This window comes from Dioscorea cayenensis, chromosome 9, assembly GCF_009730915.1.
Source record: "Dioscorea cayenensis subsp. rotundata cultivar TDr96_F1 chromosome 9, TDr96_F1_v2_PseudoChromosome.rev07_lg8_w22 25.fasta, whole genome shotgun sequence".
NCBI classification, from domain to species: Eukaryota; Viridiplantae; Streptophyta; class Magnoliopsida; order Dioscoreales; family Dioscoreaceae; genus Dioscorea; species Dioscorea cayenensis.
The window spans coordinates 12631019-12637044 of record NC_052479.1 but is presented as its reverse complement, the minus strand read 5'-3'; the positions used below and the strand labels follow the sequence as shown (position 1 = coordinate 12637044).

The following is a 6026-nucleotide window of genomic DNA, read 5'->3' as shown; positions in this document are numbered from 1 at the left end:
AACTTTCTCCATTATGTTATGGTCTTCCACTTAGGCTACCCCAGTTTCCTTGACACTTGGGTCAACTACGACCCTTGTCTTAACCTGTTTACTGCTTCTAAGGACAATGGCCTTGAAGTGCTCTCTTGGGTTATTCTTAGTGTTGCTAAGAAGACTGCCTGAAGGTCATTCAGAATTTTCTTTAATAAGCTGCCACACTTGGTGCTCGAGGGACTGTATAGAAGCTTGAAGGTTCCGCAAAATGGAGCCAATTTCATTGAACTTTCCGGTATGTTGAGCAAGCTGAGCATTCACCTTACTGAACTGAGTATCCATACTACTGGTTATGCTATTAAATCTTGATTCAGTGTTAATCATGAACTTGGCCAGTACATATTCAGTAGTGAACCTTTTCTCTAGCACTGGTTGTTGCATTTGGGAACCTTGTGGAGGTGGTGCAGCTTTTTATTGTTGCCCCTAATTCTACGAAAATTTTGGGTGGTATTTCCACCCCGGATTATAGGTCGAGCTATAAGGATTCGCTTGTGGCCTTTGTACCCCAATATAATCAATATTCTCAATTAGGGCGACGGAGGAACTAGCAATAAGACATTGGGCGACTCCATGCCCTCCACCACAAGTGCTACAACTCATCACTAACTTTGACTTCATGCTACTACCCATGAGCATGTCCAGCTTTCGAGTTAACACATCAACCTTTGCAGCAAGAGCATCATTAGCATTGACTTCATAAATTCTGGCCCCTTTTTGTGGTGTACCTCTTGAGGCCCAATGAGACTCATTGCTTGCCATTGATTCAAGGAGTTGCTCAGCCTTATCAGGGTACTTGTTACTAAGAGATCCACCCGCTACGGCATCAATTAATTGATGAGTTGCATAATTCAACCCGTTGTAGATGATCTGAACCCGCATCCAAGAAGCAAAGCCATGATGGAAGCATCTTCGAAGAAGGTCTTTGAATCTCTCATAAGCTTCAAATAGTCTCTCCGACTCTCCTTGTTTGAATGCCAAAATTTCTGGCCTTAGCTTTGCTGCTTTGCTTATAGGAAAATACCTTCCCAAAAATTTTTCAACCATATCTTGCCATGTTTTGATCGATCCCAGCTGTAAGGATGTGAGCCACCGATATGCTCCATCTCTCAAACTGAAAGGGAATAGTCATAGCTGGATCACATCGTCAGTCACCCCGTTTATCTTGAAAGTAGAACAATTTTGAAGGAAACAAGAAAGATGATCATGGGCATCTCCATTTGCAAAACCATTAAATTGGACTGAATTTTGGACCATGCCAATGGTGCTTGCCTTGATCTCAAAATTATTTGTAGCGATGGACGGCGCTTGCACACTAAATTCTTCACCCATGAATTGAGGCCTTTCATATTCGGATAAAGTACGTCTTTCTTCGGCCATGATTATAGATTCTGTGTCCTCAATTTTTATGTTCCTTTCACTAGTGCTTTCACCCACTTCTCTAAGTCTTCGATGCAAGGTTCTCTCAATTTCACTGTCTTCTGCAACTAAATTTGATGGATTTGCATGTGTCATGCACAGTACCTTGAAAAGTCAATAAAGATAACTAAAGTTAAGCTCAAAAAGAAGTAAGACAAAAGAAAAGAAGAAATAGAAGAAAAGAAAAATTGTTAGAGCTATAAGCTAGAAGTTTCCTATAATTCCTTATCCTCCCAGGCAATGGAGCCAAAAACTTGATTGATCACCCGCAAGTGTACGGGGTCGCCAAGTAATACCTTGAGCGAGGGCCCAAGGATCGTATTCCACAGGGCTAAGGAGCTCCTATTACTCATCCATCACCTTTTATCTAACCTTACAACTTTAGCATGGTATACTACTCTAATACATGCAAGAATGTAAATAGAACACAAGTATAACAATTCCAATGCAAGCAAGGAGATCACAAAAGCAAACTTTTCTCATACTCGCTTTATATTTTGAGATCTCTCTTTTATTCATGTTGAACTAGACTTCCATGGTCACTGGGCATCCGGTGAACCTTGAGATGAACTTTCTTGTATGGATGATTGACACACCCCTTGCAAGTGCATACTGTAAGTGCATGGGTTGTCGAAGTAATAAAGTACCCTGGTGAGTGGGTAGTCGTATCCATAGGGAATAGTGCTCAGAAACACAAGTAGTGATATTTAGCTATAGCAAAGATGATTTAAGAGTGGTGTGAACAATATCAATACAAATAGAAATAAAGTAAAGAAGAAAGAGACACACTAGAATAACAAGAGAGACAATCAATAGAAAATGGGGCACTTGAGCATTGCTCATCCTAGGACTATTGTTTCAAGTGTAGGACCAATCATTATGTCTCCTAGATGATGTCTAATGAGTCATGGAAATCCTAAGACACACGATCACAAACCTAAGGTCAACCGTGACTAACCCTCACTGATAAGTGTCTAAATGTAGGTGTTTTCATATATATATCATATTCACTTTGCATGTATTTTGTGAGGTTTGATGCCCGTTTTGTGCATAATCGTCTACTATTTACTTTGTAAGGCATAAGAAAACCATGGAGAACAAGAAGATATCATTTTGGATAAAAGAATAGAAAAAATCAATTTCATAGCACCCCCATACCACCAAGTATCGGTGTTGTATGCACTGTAGTAGTGGGATAAAAATTGAAGCTATCTGCCTAGATTTTCATACCACCCCCATACCACCCAGTATGGTGGCCGTATGGAGGCCATATGGACCCCTTATACACCCCGTATTGAGCGCGAATATAGATTATTTGAGTGCTATACGACCCCCATACGACCCCTATATGACCCGTATGCCATGAGGGGTATAAAAGTGGACTTTTAGGGCAGAACAAGGGACTTTTTGGACATGTTTTGAGAGACCACTTGAAAGACTTTGGGCGACCTTGGGAAGGAGGAAAAGGGCAAGGAAGCTAGGAGATCATTCAAGGCCAAGGTTCAAGGCTCTCAAGGCAAGAAGGCAACATCATTCAAGGGGAGATCAACCATGATTTGAAGGAATGAGATCCACGGCTAGAGGAAGCATCATTTGGCATTCCTTTGGCAGGGAAAGCATCATTCAACAAATTCTTTACCTTCTCCACCACATTTCATCTAGGGATTGTCATCTATGCTTTTGCTTTGTGTTTTGCTTGATTGTGTTATTTGTTGTGGGATGATGACACACTAGACCCCCAAGGCTACCAGGTGTTGGTGAACCTTGGGGGGTTTTATCATGTATTTTGGATGATTACTTGTTAATTCCATGCTTGGGTTATCTTGAAATTTAATCCATTGTTTTCATGCTAGGTGCTACACTAAGGAGAAATTCATAGCTCTTTTATGAGTGATGCATGTAGATGTGACCTGCTAACATGTATTAGATCATTAATGGATTAGAAGGGGATACTTGTATCATCACACCGAGAAATTGGGTGTTGGTAACCCTCCATGTTAGGTTTAAGCCGAAGAAGAGTAGTTTTACTCCTATTTGAGATTTCCTTGTACTTAATGCAATCGTAGGAACGTGGATTTGGAAGAAATTCCTATCAATGTTAGTATAGGATTAGGGTTCAATTGCCGAGAAATTGGGGTTTTTCTAATCTAGATATCTCTTGGACCAATTTACCCTTGCATCTTTTGATCATCATCCATGTTTCATGATAACCCCCCAGATGGGATCCACATTCATAGGCCTTTGCATTACATTGATTCTCTTGCTTGCTCATTGCTTGTTCTCTCTAATTTGTTGGAAATCTTGTTTTAGTTTTAATTGCATCAAGTAGAGTTAATTACATCACTTAAGATCTTAGGTTAGATAATAGTTTGGGAAGGTGTAATAGGAGATCCTTAGCCCCGTGGAATACGATCCTTGTGTCTTCACACGAGGTATTACTTGGTGATCCCGTACACTTGGTGGGAAGCAATCAAGTTTTTGCCGCCATTGCCGGGGACCTATAAGGAATTCTAGGAAACTTTTAGATTATTACTCTAGCCATTTCATTATTTATTTTTAATTATTACTCTAGACATTTCATTATTTACTCATTTTTTATCATTATTTTATTTTTTTCCTTTGATCTTAAATTTCTACAATTATTCCCTGGTTTTGCAAGGTACTGTGCATGACACGTTCAAATCCATCACCTTGATTACACTGGATAGTGAATTTTAAAGAACTTTGCATTAGAGATTTAGAGAAGTTGGTGAAGGGTCGGGTACACAAAACATTGAAATTGAGGATAGAGAGTATTCAATCATCAACGAAGAGCGACGCACTTTATCCGAATATGAAAGACCTCAATGCACGGGTGATGAGTTTAGTGCTCAAGTACCATCCGTGGCATCCAACAATTTTGAAATTAAAGCAAGTAAAATCGGCATGGTCTAGGCCTTGGTTCAATTCAATGGTCTTTCAAATGAAGATACACATGACCACCTTTCCCGGTTCCTCCAAATTTTCTCTACATTCAAGATTAATGGGGTGTCAGACAATGCTATCTGTTTTAGGCTATTTCTATTCAGTTTGAGAGATGGGGCATATCGTTGGCTTACATCATTATCTCCAGGGTCTATAAAAACATGGAAGGATACGGTTGAGAAGTTCCTTGGGAGGTATTTTCCGCCAAGCAAAGCAACCAAATTAAGACAAGAAATTTCAGCCTTTAAACAAGGGGAGTCCGAAACATTGTTTGAAGCCTATGAGATTCAAGGATCTCCTTAGAAGGTGCCCCCATCATGGTTTTGCTTCATGGATGCGAGTACAAATCATCTACAACGGCTGAACTATGCTACTAACCAACTCATTGATGAAGCGGCGAGTGGTTCCCTTAGCAACAAGTACCCCGATGAGGCTGAGCAATTACTTGAGTCTATGGTATGCAATGAATCACATTGGGCCTCAAGGGGATCTTCACAAAAGACTGCTAGAATTTATGAAGTGAGTAGCAATGATGCCTTGGCCCTAAAGGTTGATGTGTTAACTCAAAAGCTTGAACTTATGGCCAGTGGTTCGAGGTCAGAATCAGTGATGAGTTGTAGCACTTACGGTGGTGAGCATGGTGCAACCCAACGTCCTATTGCTAGCTCCTCTGTTGCTTCCATTGAGAATGTCGACTACATCGGGGGCAAAAAAATCAAGGGAACCCGTATAGCCCAACTTACAATCCGGGATGGAAGAACCACCCAAATTTTGCATGGAACCAAGGCCAACAACAAAGAGGTGCACCACCCCAAGGATCTCAATTTCAATAACCGGCATTTGAGAAGAAATTTACCACTGAAGAGGTTCTTGCCAACTTCATGCTCAGTACGGATGCCAGGTTCAATAGCCTAACTAGTAGCATAGATGCACAATTTGGCAAGGTGAATGCTCAGCTCACTCAGTATGCCGAACAGTTCAGTGAGATAGATTCTGCTTTGAGAAACCTCCAAGCTTGTGTAAAATCACCTAAGCATCGAGTAGGGGAACTCGCCAAGGTAAATTCTGAACATCCTTTAGGTTGTCTTCCTAGTAACACGAACAAGAGAAAGTTGGAGGAAGAACTCACGGTTGCATTTATAGGAAATTGCTCAGCCATTTTAGAAAAGAAGCTCCCACAAAAGTTGAAAGATTCAGGAAGTTTCATTATCCCGTGCATGCTTGAAGGAGGAGGCAAAGAAAATGCTCTAGCGGACTCGGGGGCTAGCATAAATGTCATGCCCTACACCATGTATTTAAAACTTGGCTTGGATGAGTTATGGCCCACAAGGATGACCTTACCATTGGCGGATCGATCAACAAGGGAACCTCGTGGGATTGTTGAAGATGTGATTGTCCGAGTGGACAAATTTGTCTTCCCTGTGGATTTTGTCATCATGGACATCGATGAGGATGTAGAGACACCATTGATTCTAGGCCGACCATTCCTTAGCATCTCAGGTGCCCTAATTGATTTGAAATGAGGGAAATTAACATTAAGAGTCAGAGAAGAGGAAGTGATGTACACTTTGCCGGCTGCTATGAAACATTCTTTAGACCATAATGACACACTT

The 6026-nt window shown here is 40.9% G+C and overlaps 1 non-coding gene across 1 annotated transcript; it reads right to left on the bottom strand.

Moving 5' to 3' along the window:
• Nucleotides 1-4632: 4632 nt before the first annotated feature.
• LOC120269768 lies at nucleotides 4633-4737 on the bottom strand. The gene has a single exon (XR_005539404.1). It is a non-coding gene; the product is annotated as a small nucleolar RNA R71 (small nucleolar RNA).
• Nucleotides 4738-6026: the final 1289 nt, after the last annotated feature.